At 36.0% G+C, this 16,435-nt stretch overlaps 1 pseudogene; it reads right to left on the reverse strand.

Moving 5' to 3' along the window:
* Positions 1-479: 479 nt before the first annotated feature.
* LOC104851374 overlaps positions 480-16,435 on the reverse strand; it is a 29,010-nt pseudogene continuing 13,054 nt past the window's right edge.

Genomic DNA, 16,435 nt, shown 5'->3' on the forward strand with positions numbered 1-16,435 from the left:
CTCCCAGAGACTGAAGCCACCTGATCATAAAAGTGTCTAAATAAAAGAACCCATTGCTAACATTTACTCCCGTGACCCTGAACATCCCCTTCCTATGGGCTAGAATAGATAACCAGGCACATCTTAAAGGTCAACTCCCCAACTACAAAGAACTGTTACAGCTGGGTTAAAAAGATTAACTTCTGTGACCATGATTTGAACTGTGAGAAGGAAATGTAACCACCCAAATGAAGTCAACGCTGTAAAACCCTATAAAAGGAGGAGTTGTAAGCTAGTGCATCATCAATCCAGACATAGCTTGTATGCAATTGACCCTTATTGATAAGTAAATTTATTATTTTACTTCCATTCTGCTGCCTCTCTGTGTGTGTCACTTACTGACTCCTTCTGTAACAAAATGATTTCATTTTACTTTATAATATTGGAATGAAAAATGAAGGCAGTTTTCTTATCTGAAACTTTAAAAACATGATACAGATTTAATTTGGATAGGAATTCTCAGAATGTCTACTTCCCATAAAGTTTCTTATGTTCTTTAAACCTGTCAAAGTATTCTTATCAGACCTCAGGAGAGTAATGCAATACTTTGGGGCAAAGATTCAGTCCAGTAGGCCTGCATTGGAAGCCAAGATGGAGAAGACCTCCATGGCAATCATGACCTTGCCCTTGGTGCTGTTGTACACAGGGAGGAAGGTGACCCACACGCTGCAGAATACCAGCATGCTGAAGGTCAGGAACTTTGCTTCATTGAATGTGTCAGGCAGGTTCCTGACCAGGAAAGCCAGAGTGAAGCTCACCAGGGCCAGGGAGCCAAGGTATCCCAGGACACAGTAGAAGGCAGTGAGTGAGCCCTTGTTGCACACGATGATGATGAGGCCATGTTTAGAGTGCACATCTGTGTCAATAAAGGGAGGCGAGATTCCCAGCCATATTCCACAGAGAGTAATTTGGATCAGGGAGCAGATGGGGATGATAAAATTAGAGGTTCCTGATACCAGAAACCACCTGATTGTTATCCTGGCTTCATAAACTTGAAGCCCAAAATCACTGTGATGGTTTTTGCCAAAACAGTAGAAACAGCCAAAGTGAACACAAGTCCAAATGTTATTTGCTGGAGGATGCACGTGGCTGTGTTGGGGTGATCAATGAGGAGCAAGGCACAGAGGAAGCAAAAGAAGAGAGAAATAAGTAGCATGTAACTAAGGGTCCTATTATTGGCCTTGACTATAGCAGTGTTTTGTGCTTAACAAAGATTCATAAAACCACAGCTGTGAGAACAGAGAAACTCAGAGCTAGGTGGGTCACAGCCATCCCCAGGGGATCCTCAAAGGATAGGAAGTCCACAGTCTTTGGAAGGCAGCGATCTCTGTCTCTATTTGGACACTCATGTATTGGGCACTGTGTACATTCTTCTGCATCTGGGAGGAAAAAGCAAAGAGTCAATATTTTTTGTCATAAATTTTTCATTTTCCCCAAATTGAAAAAAAATGCTTATCTTTTCAATATCACTATGATTACAGACTGAATAATATACAGTATTGAGATGTACCAGAATAGATTTCTCCATGCCCAACTAACTCAGGAGTAACATATTTAACGGTGCATAATATCAAACCCATTTGAGTCGAATCTCCACCCAATTTAACAGAATGAGTTTGGAGGCCAGGTCTTCCTGTGACTCAGTCATGTCACCAAGGTTGTGAGGTCCTTGCCACCATTTTCTGTACCATCTGCAGTGTCTTCCCCAAGATAAGCTCTGTGTTGGCACAAGATTCATTTAAGGCAATGAATATAAGAGTTTTCCTACATTCGTGCTCCTATCAAGAAATGTATACTCTTCTGGACACAACTTGTTTCCTACTTGCTCTATTGTTATCTAACTATCATCTGTCTCTCTTAATATCTGATTGAACAAGTATTTTCCTTATCTTGAATTTTCATTATCCTGTGACTATTCGTGTAATATTCCCACAGAGCAATCAAAGTTAAATATTCCCACGTTCATACACTACAAACCTAATTTTTATAACTATCTATGGCAGTTTCTTTTAATTTTTAGTATGTAAGTTAGTATTAAGCATAAGAAATATTTCCTCATCTTACATTTGTATTTTCTTGTGACTTTTTCTGGATTTTTTCTATATAAATGTTGAAAACGCATGAATTACAAGCATTTTCACTGCATCACCAGTTACTTGGGAGCAGCATTTATTCTTTAAAATCTCCATCTATTTAAAACTGAAAGTGTGGTTTGTTAATTCCTTTTTGTTTTTAAAAAAATCACACACACATCACACATATCTTGAACTTTGCAGATATTATGGTGCCTGCTGAAAACATTTGCTTCTGCTCTTATAACTCAAACCCAGCTATGGGACCTAGTTTTATTGATGGTCATTTCTGTGTTTTATATAAAGTTTATTGACAGAGATAATAAGCAATTTCCTATGCTTATTTTAAAGGTTCAATATTTTAGTTCTCATATTGCTATGAACTGAATTCAGGGTTTCAAACGAACCACACCCCTACCCTTCTTTTATTTTTCAATTTTCAAATTTTTCAATTTGATAATTTGGTCATGCTTGCATGGTACTGCAATCCTTTTGCCTAAGCTTTCCAAGAAGCTAGAATTACATAATTGAAATATCATGCTTTGCTGTAATTTCATTTTTGTAGTAATGCCCCTGAAATCACACAAGATTACATAATGGATCACAGATATTATTTTTCAGATTTCACCTGCTGAGATATTATTCTTTTCACAGAATCAGCAGGTGCCCCTGTGTTTTGATCATAGACATGTTGGATACACACAAGTAGATGTACATCGCATTATGGGTCCAAAGCCTTAAATTATTCTATTTATATTTCTCATTTCATGGAATTATTTGATATTTCAAACCTGTCAAACCAAAGGGAAGTAATTTTTATTATCTTTTTTTCCCTACAGATATGTACTTAGTCTTCCAAGTGGGTGAAATGAAATGATTTCTACTGCTAAGATAATTGGAATTGCACAATATTTAGGCAGGTAGTCAAATTACTATGTGTTGCATGTTTAAATATTGACAAATCATGCCTCCGTAAACATATGTGAGCATATATCACTGTGGTATGATTCTTTTAATTCTTTTTGAAAGACCAGCAGAAGGATAACTGGGTCAAATGGAACCTCTAATCTTGTTCTCTGAGGTATCTCCATATTGATTTCCATAGTGGTTGTACCAGTCTTCACTCCCACCAACAATGGAGAAGTCTTCCTTTCTCCTCACAACTCCACCAAAATTTGTTATTGGTTGATTTCTAGATAGCAGCCATTCTTTGTGGCGTGAGGTGGAATCTCAGTGTTTTCATCTGCATCTCTCAAATGACCAGTGATGTGGAACATTTTTTCATATATTTATTTGCTGCTTTTACTTCTTTGTCTGAGAAATGTCTGTTAATTTCAGATGCCCATTTTTGAATTGGGTTTTTATATTTGGGGGACTTGAACTTGGAAACAGCCCAATTGCCCATCAGTTGGAGACTAGATAAAGAAGATGTGGTTTTCGTATAAAATGGAATACTACTCAGCCATAAAGAATGAGAAATTAGAGTCATTCATACGAAAATGGATGCATATTGAGGTCACACTCATAAGTGAAATAAATAAGTCACACATGTGTAAATACCAAATAGAATCTCTGGTGTGAAAAACTAAAAGTGTAAATAAGATCCAAATGGTATAATTGACAATATGAAATAGGAAGAAAAGGGTTAAAGTTGTAAGGGAAGTGGGAAGGTCAGGGGAAAGGAAATAAGGGAAAATAAAAAAATATGAGAAAACAAAAAAATGGAAAAAATGTTTTGTAAATAGGAAAGGAAGTGGGGGGGTTAAGGGAGGGCAGGGTATGGGGAAAAATGAGAACCAAGACCATTTGTGTGAAGGTAGAAGATCCCAATAATGAATGTAACTGTACTGTATACCTGAAATGTACCAGTAAACTCAGTGAGGAAAAAAAGTGGTAAAATATGTTGACAAATCAAAGTATTTTTGTATTAGTCTTTGTACCACGTTTTGTTTCAATATGTAATTCCATAAATTTATAGGTTGTTTTGGAGTTACTTTCAGGGTACCAGATGACTGCTTCTTTCATTAGAATTCAATTTCTTCCTATTTCACCTTGTTTCTCACTTGTACTATATACATAATGGACAACCTTCACATAATGATGTATGCTAAATACTGTGCACAGGATTTATGACATGGTACACAATGTAATAGAATGGTTCCAAAATATTTTTCTAAGTATCCATTCATGTGTGTACCAATTCCCTAAGATGAATGTTATACATGTATACCAAAAGAAAGTACAATGTATGTACTTACAATTTGTTATGAAATTGTATTGGTTTTAAAGTTTCATAACATAAACAAGAAGCTTTAAGAATTACATTTTTTGTGGGTAACCTTTATCCTAGTTCATTGTATGACTTGGGCTTGACCCTGTCTGAACCAGCACTGGATGATAAACCAAGATGAACATGAGAATCAGTGCTACAGCTGAGCATAGTAGAATTAGCACTACATCACAAGAATATACACTGGTGACTGTGACTATGAACTGGGAATATTAAACGACTGAGTCAGTAGATGAGTGAGAAACAGTGGCCCATTCTGATTCTATTGCCAATATACTTCCATGCCCTCTACCAAGAAGTTGTTAGAGAAAACAATTACCATAGTGTAATTTTGTATTTTCTATCTGTCTGATTGGAAATGTGTCTCTGTGGGCAGAAAACACAAGTAAAGAAACAGACAGGTCTTCCTTCCTGTGGACTTTTTCTGTATCATGGACCACAGCTCTGGCTACATACTGATTGAGGAGTCTAAGAGAAAGAGAGAGGAGTGGTCATTATTTCACACATCATGAGCTGCTGAAATACGATGTACATATTTCCTGATTTGTAAGAGATATATTTGACTTTGTTAATAAGTGATAACTACTTCTTTTCCCACCTCTGCGTTGTTTATATTACATAGAATCTAATTCAGGATTACAATAGTTAACTTTCCATTGTTTTGAAACTCTTTGCCAAATATTACTAATGTCCACAATCATTGTATCATGTCACCAGCAAGACACCCTTGCTACTTTCCCTTTGATTTATGCAACTCTGCCATTATTTTCAGAGCCAAGTTTCTATGCAGTTATAGTTCACAAGGCCTTATGCCCCTGAGGTTATTTCCAACAGGACATTATACTTGGTTGGATACATGATTTATGTTCTACATATGGACTTAATAGACGTCTTTAGAGTGTTCCACCCCACAAAATCAGAATATACATTCTTTGGCTGCACATGGGTTGTTCTCTAAGATAACCCAGATACTAGCTCATAGAACAGGTTTGAATAAATGCAAAGGGATCAAAATTATCCCCTGGATATTATCAGATCATAGTGCAATCAAGCTGGAGATCAATAGCATAAGAGACCATGCGAACTTCACAAAAACATGGAAATTGAACAACACTCCCCTGAAAAATCAATGGGCCACAGAGGAAATTAAATAGGAAATTAGAGAGTTTATACAAATAAGTGACAATACCAATACAACATACAAGAATCTATGAGACACAATGAAAGCAGTTCTACATATAAAATTCATAGCAGTAAATGTCCACACTAGGAAAACAGAGGGAGCACAAATCCACAACCTGATGATGAATCTTAGACTCCTAGAAAAAAAAGAGCAAGAAAAACACAAAGTTCATACAAGAGAAGAAATTATAAAGATTAGAGCAGAAATCAATGCAATGGAAACCAATAAAATGATACAAGAAATAAATGAATTGAAGAGTGGGTTTTTTGAAAGAATATATAAAATTGATAAACCCTTAGCTAACCTTAACAAAAAATGAAAGAAAAGGCTCAGATCCATGCAATTAGGAACAAAAAAGGTGAAGTCATCTCAGATCCATCAGAAATCCAGAGGATCACTACCTACTTTGAGAACCTGTACTCTAATAAAATGGAAAACACAGAAGAAATGGACAGATTTCTAGATACTTATGAATTACTCATGTTGAATGAAGAAGATAAAAACATTATAAACACCCCAATTACAATCAGTGAAATTGAAAATGTAATTAAAAACTTACCAACAAAGAAAAGCCCAGGTCCTGATGGATTCACTGCTGAATTTTACAAGATATTTAGAGAAGAACTACTGCCACTCTTTGAACTTTTCAATGAAATCGAAAGGGAAGCAATACTTCCAAATTCATTCCTGGAAGCAAGTATCACTTTGATTCCCAAACCAGGGAAAGATCCAAGTAAAAAAGAGAACTACAGGCCAATCTCCCCAAAGAATATAGTTGGAAAAATCCTTAATAAGTTACTGGCAAGAAGAATACAGAGAGTCACAAAGATCATACATCCTGATCAAGTCAGATTTATTCCACGGATGCAACATTCATACATAATAAATTGAGTACACTATATTAACAGAGTCAAGGACAAAAATCATATGATCCTCTTGATAGATGCAAAGAAACCATGTGACAACATTCAAGACCCATTCATGATTTTAAAAACCCTCAAAAATTGGAATCAATGCTTTATATCTCAACTTAATAAATGCTATCTATGAAAAACCAACAGCCAACATCATATTAAATGGTCAAAAACTGAAAACCTTCACTTTAAAATCAGTATCAGCAGAAGGATGCCCACTATCACCACTCCCATTCGATATAGTTCTGGAAACATTATCCACAGCAATTAGATTAGAGAAATAAATTAAAGAGAGAGGAATAAGTTAAACTGTCATTATTTGCTGACAATATGATACCCTACATTGAAGATGAAAAACATTCCACCAAAAGATGTCTAGACTTAATTGGCACTTTCAGAAGAGTAGCTGGATACAAGGTCAACACTCAAAAATTAATAGCCTTCTTGTACATAAATAACAGACTCACTGAGAGAGAGAGATTAGGGAAACAATTCCTTTAACAATAACATCCAAAAAAATGAAGTATCTAAGAATCAATCTAACAAAAGAAGCAAAAGATGTCTACAGTGAAAACTATACCACTGTGAAAAAAGAGATTGAACAGGATATAAGAAAATATCCCATGCTCCTTGGTAGGAAGAATCAACATAGTGAAAATGGCCAAACATCCAAAACTGCTATGCAGATTCAATGAAATGCAAATTGAAATTCCAACACTATATTTCACAGAACTAGAAAAAAAATAATCCAAAAATTAATTTGGAAGCAGAAGAAACCTAGAATAGCAAAATCAATCCTAGGCAACAGAGACAAGGCAGTAGCTATAACAATTCACGATTTGAAATTAGAGTACAAAGCCACTGTGATAAAACAGCATGGCACAGGCAAAGAAACAGAACAGAGGATCAGTGGAATAGATTGGAAGATACAGAAATAACTCCAGATGTACTCAGCTGACTCATCTTTGAAAAAGGAGCCAACCATCCTCACCAGAGGAAAGATAGCCTCTTTAACAAATGGTGTGGGACATGTGTGAATACCAAATAGTTTCTCTGGTGTGGAAAAACTATAATTGTACATAAGATTCTAAAGATGTTATTAACAATGTGAAATATGAAGAAAAGGGCTAAAGGTGTAGGGGAATTGAGAAGGGTAGGGGAAAGAAAATAAGGAAAAAGAAAAAATATGCAGAAATGAAAAAATGGAAATAAAGTATTTGTAAATGGAGAAGGGAGGAGTGGGTGCAGTGATAAGGGGACAAAATGAGAACCAAGCCCTGTCATGTAAAGGTACAAGATCCCAATGATGAATGTAACTGTACTGTATACCTAAAATGTACCAATAAACTCAAAGTGAATAAAATAAATGGTGTTGGAAAAACTGGATTTCAATCTGCCAAAGATTAAAACTAGACACTTATCTTTTACCATGCACTAAAGTAAAATCTAAGTGGATTAAGTATCTAAATATTAAAAAAGAGTCACTAAATTTGCTGGAAGATAAACAGAACTCTTGGAGACACTGGCATAGGAAAAGACTTTATGAACACATCCTCAATAGCATGGGTACTAGCACAAAGAACAACTGGGATTTATTGGATTAAAAAGCTTCTGCACTACAAAAATAGCATCAACAGAACTAAAAGACAACCTACAATGTGGGGAAAAATTTTACCAGCTACTCCTCAGACAAAGGACTATTATCTAGAATGTATAAAGAACTCAAAAAATGAGCCCCCCAAATAGACCCGATTCAAAAATTGGCATCTGAAATGAACAGACATTACTCAAAGAAGTAAAAGCATCAAGTAAATATATGAAAAAATGTTCCACATCACTGGTCATTCTAGAGATGCAGATGAAAACAGCACTGATTCCACCTCATCTGGCAAAGAATGGCTGCTATCAAGAAATCAACCAATAAAATATGTTTGCAGGGGCTGAGGGGAGAAAGGAGCCCTTCTTCATTGTTGGTGGGAGTGAAGACTTGTACAACCCCTACGGAAATCAATATAAGATACCTCAAAGAACGAGGATTAGAGGTTCCATTTGACCCAGTCAACCCTCTGCTGGGTATCTTTCCAAAAAAATTAAAAGTATTATATCTCAGTGATACATGTGCACCCATGTTTATAGAAGTACAGTTTGTCATAGGTAAAACTTGGAAACAACCCACTTTCCCATCAGTTGGAGAATGGATAAAGAAGATGTGGTTTTTCTATAAAATGGAATACTACTCCGCTGTAAAGAATGAGAAATTAGAATCATTCATAGGAAAATTGATACATATTTAGGATATACACCTAAATGAAATAAATAAGTCATACATGTGTAAATAACAAATAGTTTCTCTGGTGCTGAAAGCTATAATTGTACATAGGATCCTAATGGTATAATTTACAATGTAAAATAGGAAGAAAAGTGCTAATGGTGTAGAGGAGGTGTGAAGGGTAGGGGCAAGAAAATAAGGGAAAAGAAAAAAACATGAGAAGATGAAAAAATGGAAATAAAGTATTTGTAAATAGGGAATGAAGGAGGAGGTGAAGCGAGGGCAGGGATAAGGGGAAAAATGAGAACCCAGACCTGTCATGTAAAGGTACAAGATCCCAATGATGAATTTAACTATACTGTATACCTAAAATGTACCAATAAACAGTGACAAAAAAAGATTTATGTTCTAGATAACAGAGTGCAATGGGATGATAACTTGGCTCAAAACTGAGAGCGACTACTGAGAAAAACAATGAACAAATAAAAAATGAAATGCCTATAACAGAAATAATGAAAGAACATCATGAATCATCATGTGAGTTTATTGCACTTGTGGGCTTCATGATCAAGGTGGACACTATGCTGTACAAATGAGCAACATACCCAGGTGCAAAGCATGATTGCCATGTAAGTTTCCTGAAAAATTTAGGGAAATCCTATGAATTTGGGGGATGCTAAGTATAACAAGGGTTGGATTCTAAAGACATAACAAAGGAGAATGGTACTGATGTGGAAGAAATGTGAATATTATGTTAATTCTTGATTTTCTCATAGTATATCAAGACTCTTACCTTATATAGTTAAGAGGTTTTAGGATACACAGATGTATATATTTAGATATATACATAGATGTTTAAGTGCTATCTCCTTTTATTAACTTTGTTCATTTTATCTCTCAACTGCTCCATGAATAAATTATACCTAAAGTAAAACATAATGGCTAATACAAACTTGGTTATTCTCTAGACATTAGCTCTAAAGATGTGGTGCAAGAACAAGATCAATAGAAGAGTTTATAGTCTGATCCAAATACAGTATTCAAACATCTCTGTATGTTTTCAGTAGTGAAATGGAATCATACCTCTGTGAATCCAATAGGCCATTCTATCACCTTTTCATTGATGACCAAGCCTTGGCCATGTGGACTCTTAGAGACAAATTCTCCTACTTTAACCAGCAACCTAAGGCCAGCTGGAAAATCCAGTGTATTCTGGATATCATACTGTGCCATATGTTGTCTTTTCTCATCCAAAGATATGTGGCACCCAGCACTGTTTGTAAATTCAATTTGCTTCAGGTGAGGATGAAGCTGGAGGAGAGGCATCAGTTTGGAAATGAGAAGTGCATACAAATTAAAAGTGTACTTAAGTTTTTTTAAACTCCCTACACTCAGATGCCATTTTTGATTCTCTGTTCTGCTTGGTCAGTCACCATCCCATGGGCCTAAGTGGGAACCTTCTCCCCATGCATTATTTAGGGTGTAATGGAAACTAATCTCAGCAATTCTAGGATGTTGCCTCCAAAGTGGCAGTTTATATGATCTCTTTTCCAAACCAGGCTTGTAATTTTATTTTAGACCAATTAAACTTATTTAGATCTATCCTCATACGCTGATAAGGGCTAAACATGGATTGATTGGTTTAATTCTTTTTGCTGGTAGCAGCATGAGTGTGCAGAAATGCCCAAGCTCATGAAAATATATCCACTTACTGTATATGTTTTTCATGTCTGAATTATACTTCCATAAAAACTGAAGAAATTGTGCAACATGGGTTGTTTTCTCTCTCTTCCTTCAGATATTTATTTTCATAGTGTGATTGTCCTATCATATCAGAGTTTTAATCAGTGTTACCTAGCCCAGAAAATAGGGTCCATGACACTGTGTTGTGAAAAATAATTAACCTCTTATTATTTTTAACAAACATTCTTTAAGCTCTTCAATATGTGGAACACAAGCACTTTAAATGATCCACCATAATCCTGTAGGATCCACTATGCCAAACACCTACTTTTCTTAGAGCCAAATAAATAATCTCAATGAATCAGTGTTACCTAGCCCAGAAAATAGGGTCCATGACACTGTGTTGTGAAAAATAATTAACCTCTTATTATTTTTAACAAACATTCTTTAAGCTCTTCAATATGTGGAACACAAGCACTTTAAATGATCCACCATAATCCTGTAGGATCCACTATGCCAAACACCTACTTTTCTTAGAGCCAAATAAATAATCTCAATGTGGAATCTAATATACTTGTCACTTATACATGAAAACAAGAGTTCATAAATATACTAAATATTGGGGTTATAGATTCAAATATATCAGAGTTAAAATTCAAACAAATTTTACTTGTATTATATATAATATATACTTTTTCTTCCATGTTCTCATATTTTAAAATGCACAAAAGAGTTCTGCCTATGCAGGTAACAATTAAATTTTCCTAGTTCATTTACTTAATTATGCTGATCTAGGGGTGAATATATGTCATGGCACATCTCATTAAAATACCTGCAGACACAATCAGGTCATCAGTGTGTGTCCTGCTTTTGAAGGAGGTTTACCTGCCAGAGAAGAAGTGTAGGCTGCTCTGCATCTTGTGGAGAGCACATTTCTGTTTTCCCCAAAAGCATTTTATGGAGCACATGGGCCACTGCATGCACAACATTGTAGATGAAATAACTGGAGTCAGATAAGGTCATCAGGTCAATGTTTCCTGGCATAAACTCTAAGGAGGTATTCGGTGGGCAAACTCCAATTTCTCCACATTGTGAACCAGGAAGAGAGCATTTGAAAAAATTAAACCACAATTTACTGAAATAAAAGTCTTCAGGGTAATGGGTAGGATCGGATGTGCCAAGGAAGTGTCTGAAACCAGGAATTCCCCCCCTTGTGAGGAGAAAATAAGAAGCCTCCATGCTATGAGTGTAGCATGTGGTTCATCTCATGCACAACAATATCCCAATTTGCTGACATGATCCATACCTCCCCTGTTGTCAAAAAGAATTCTGCTGCGATGTCCACCATGATGAGGCTCCTGACTTCTCCATAGAGGATATGTATATTTGCTGATGAAACTCTGATCCTAGCTATGAAAGTGACTTCACTTGATCCATACATTATCTTAGTGGCAGGGAGCTTTTCTGTCAAGGCCACACGATACCTTTCTGCACCATCACTGCTTTCAGGTCCCTCAGGAACAGCTCACCTTTCATGTCATCAGATATAAAGACGGCAACACATGTCCAGTCAAAATGAAGCAATAACGAGATTATTGCATGGACCAGAGTGCTGTCATTGGGTGCCATCTGATAGAGTGATGGATATCGGTCTTTATCACTGAGGCTGGTATCAAAAGGTCCATATGTGACCTGGACAAAGAAAGAAAAATATCGTGATTCTAGTTTTTAGTGGGATTTGGGCTCTTTCCTTTGAAGAAGGGCTTTAAAAATTCTATGATAAGGTTGTTGGGTGGACTACTAATGGGTAAAGAACAAGATTTGTGTAGAGATTACCCAGTCTTCTCATTCTGAGCAGGCAGTAGAATTGGTAAGATCCACATGAACTTTTCATTTCTGGTAGGTGACTAAAGAAAGAATAAACTTTGGCTGTAGCATCATCAAGATAGTAATATCTGCCTCACCCTCTCCCTGTTGCAAAGCTGTAGAAGCACCTTCCTGCAATCAATATTGGATCTAATCTCTGAAAAAAAAGCACATCTTTATTGTATTAATCTCTGAATGTTTTCACATTATTACAACAGTCAAGTCTAGATTGTCATGAGGAATACAATCACTCACACTGGATAACTGTCTGAAGACAGTATTTCCAGAATGCTCCCCATTTAATGGCTCTGTTCTTCAGTTCTGTCCCTTAACTCATCCTTGTGTTACAAGGTTTTTTGGGAAAAAACTTTTGCTAAAGATAACTGGAAGTGAAAATTTCTCTGGGAGTCTTTTCGAGATATGTATGTGGGTGGATTTAAGGCAGACTTGTGTGAAACAAGTACATGAATCACAATAGAGTTGTAAGAGCTTCAGCTACTCCTTCAGATCTCTAAAATTTTAAACCCTCAGTGTTGTCTCAAAGAAATCAGATATCTTGGTTTTCTGAGCCCCATATTGGAGAGTCGCTGGCCTCTGCAGGCTCCTGAGACTGTGCCATGGATATACATCACAACACATAGCCATGAGCTGCTAGAAGTCAAAGGAAGTTGGGAAATCAATAAACTGGCACAGGGCACAAGTATGGATTGAGGCTCACAGAAGCCACTTTTCTGCTTTTGTTTTTGTTTTTTTTCAATCTCAATAATCTCCAAACACAGAGTTCCCAAAATATATTTTAAGCATTTAAACAATTTCTACTCTTAGTCTGCACATTTCTCTTTGATCAGATGTGAGGAAATTAAATTATTTCCAAAATCCATGGGCCACTTGCCTGTGGAAATTTGTAAAGTTCCAAAAGTGTTCCAATCTCAGCTGAAAATGCTGCCGCGGTTCCTGCAATGATGTGGTGGCAAATTTATTGTGTGGCAGCTGTAGTTAGGGAAGTGTCTCCTGTTCCAGACAGCTAAAGTAGAGTTCTCCACAAGGTGAAGTGGTCAATGGCAATGGCATTGTAGACATGGAAACCCAAGGTAACATTGGGCAGCAGCTGGGAGTCTTTGTTGCTCTCCTCCACGGCAAAGTAGAAAGCCAGTACATATTGGTAGTTCTTCCAAAACCAGCTATTAAATTAGAAATTATATCAGTTCTACACATTGTGTCCCGAAATTGTAGTGCATAGTAAAACTCCTATTTTGTGCAACAGAGGTAATTTGATTCCCCAAATGGACAAAGATATTAAGATATTTTAAGAAGATTATTGTACAGACTGATACATGCTACACTATGGGTGAAACTTGAATACACTGCAAAACATGAGATAATCTAGATGAAAAATATCACAAATAATATGGATTCATTTATAGGAGATGTTCCTAGTAGGAAATCTGTAATAGCATCACAATATAGATTAGGGCCTTTGAAGAATTAGAGAAACTATAAATGAATATGTGGTAATGAAAATATGCTGGCTTTCCTGCAAGTGTTTAAAATTAAATATCACCAGCTTTGTCAATCAGGATGTCATTTTAGCCAACAATTTTGTTTCACTTATATTTATCAGGGAAAGTGTACATGGCTTATTTTAAAATATTGGACATAGGTTTCATAGGTACAAAAATTAGTTACATCCACAATGCCTTACATTGGTTAAATAAATGATGACATAATCAATTAAAGTGACAGTAGGCCTGGAAAAAATAACAGAAGTGTCCATTAATCCTAGGAAACTATGATTGTGATATATTCCTGATGACTCAAATACAATTTACAGAATAAAGTTGAGAGCCTGTGCCCATACTGGATCTTGCACAAATAGATCCATGGAGTGTCTGGGATTCAAGATTCCTTCTCTATTATCAATTCCTACTTCCCTAACTGTGACAAATGTGAAGCATCAGTAGCTGCCACCTAACCAGAGATTTCACATGCATTCAAAATGACAGTAAATGGTCCATTTCATATTTTTGGTTAAGATAGAAAAAAGAGAGAAAAAAGAGAAAAAGAGATTTAAACAGTTGAATGGAAGGATAAAAGGAAGAGACAGAAAACTAAAATTCTACCTCACAGTTTGGCAGCCTGATACCATCTCTCCTTAGTTCATGCTTCTTTTTTTCTGAAATGATTAGTGTTAAAAGATGTCAGGAGAAACTGATAAGGATAGAGACACCCATGGAATCAAACTGCACACTGCATAGACATAATGCTATTTGACAGCATTCTTAAGGTATACTCAACTGTTGCACCCACAAAGCATGCTCAGAGAGCATGCTAATTTGCCATTAAGCTTCTATTAAAATTGATCTGGCTACAAGTTATAGACACATGCCATACAGTTAATTAATTAATGATTCTGCTTTTCATTCTGAAAAATTTACCAGTGAGGTTCCTAGAGTAGGGCATTAAATCCCTATGAATGATGGTTTCTTTTTCATTGCATAAATTCAAGATCAGGGAATTGACTATCTCATATCTGGGAAGATTCAATTATGGATTTTTTGTGGGATACGGTCTGTTTTGGCTAGTGTTTCTCAGAAATAGTTGGCTTCACTCTGAGACATATTTCAGCAATGTCCTTGTTCAATGTGAATCACTTGCTTTTAACATTAATGTCAGGCCAGGGTTTCTAGGATGTCTATGGCTGTCACTCAATGAGATGTTTGAGAAGCAGGTCCCAAGGTAACAATTTCACTCAGTTAAAGGACTCTCCTCCTTGGTAATGAGCATGTATCTGATAGATTGGACACAAAAGATAGAGAATAGTATCATCTGTCTTTTATGGAAAACAGAGCAAAGGAAAAATGAAATGTTGTGGAATGGTCAAGAAGCAAGAGAATTTCAGAAATCATTACTATGCCTTTCTGTCATGATTTACATGTTTAAATATAATTCTCAAGGTGTATCAACAACCGAATCATAATATACAAACACATACAATCATAAAGTCATAACCACATTTAATACACACAACCTGGAACTTGCCTACTGGCTCTCACATAAGTTTTGGTTGCAACAAAAAAAGATAGATGGGATATATCTGGATCCTGGTTCATGTAGTAAAGGGGGAAAAACCCACCAAGCACCAAGTCACCATCTCTGTAGACACTTAGAATAAGGTATCCTATACAAAGAAAAATAATATAAGACTGATAGGAATTCATTAAAAAACAGGAGAAAATGTAAATGACATAAAAAAGCTCTTCACAGAATTAATGACAGAAAACTTCTCAAACACAAGGGAAGAATTAGACATACAGATAAGTGAGGCATATAGAACCCCAACTAGCCACGATCAAAAAAAATCTACACCTAGATATATAATAATCAAGATTCCAGAAATCCAACAGAAAAACAAAATATTACAAGCAGTAAGAGAAAAGAAACAAATCACATGCGAAGGAAAGCCCATTAGAATCACAGCAGACTTTTCAACACAAACCCTTAGGTCAAGGAGAGCCTGGAGTGAGGTATTCCAAGTCCTAAAAGAAAAGAACCTCCAACCTAGACTGATGTATCCTGAAAAACTCTCTTTCAAAATAGATGGGGGAAATAAGAAACTTCCATGACAAACATCACCTGAGAAATTTCATGAACACCAAACCGGCACTGCAAGGAATTCTAAACAATATCCTAGAAAAGGACAATGAAATTCACAATAACATGAGGCCCAACAGAAAAAATCAAATAGGCAAGGCAAGAAACTAAAAGGAGATGGGAGAAAAATTAACAAGAGTCAACAAATGGACAATAACATGACAAGAATAAGTCAAAATATATCAGTTATAACCATGAATGTTAATGGCCTCAATTCACCAATCAAGAGAAACAGATTGGCAGAATGGATTAAGAAGCAAAATCCAACAATATGTTGTATACAAGAAACACACCTAGTGCAAAAGGAAGTCCATAGACTGAAAGTGAAAGGATGGAAAACAATTCTCCATGCGTCAGGAGTCCAGAAAAAAGCAGGGGTAGCAATCTTATTCTCAGATAAAGTAAATTTCAAACCAAAACTCATTAAGAGAGACAAAGAAGGACACTACATCCTTGTAAAGGGAACAA

Source organism: Fukomys damarensis, unplaced genomic scaffold (assembly GCF_012274545.1).
Source record: "Fukomys damarensis isolate Sample0158 unplaced genomic scaffold, DMR_v1.0_HiC HiC_scaffold_37, whole genome shotgun sequence".
Taxonomy (NCBI): domain Eukaryota; kingdom Metazoa; phylum Chordata; class Mammalia; order Rodentia; family Bathyergidae; genus Fukomys; species Fukomys damarensis.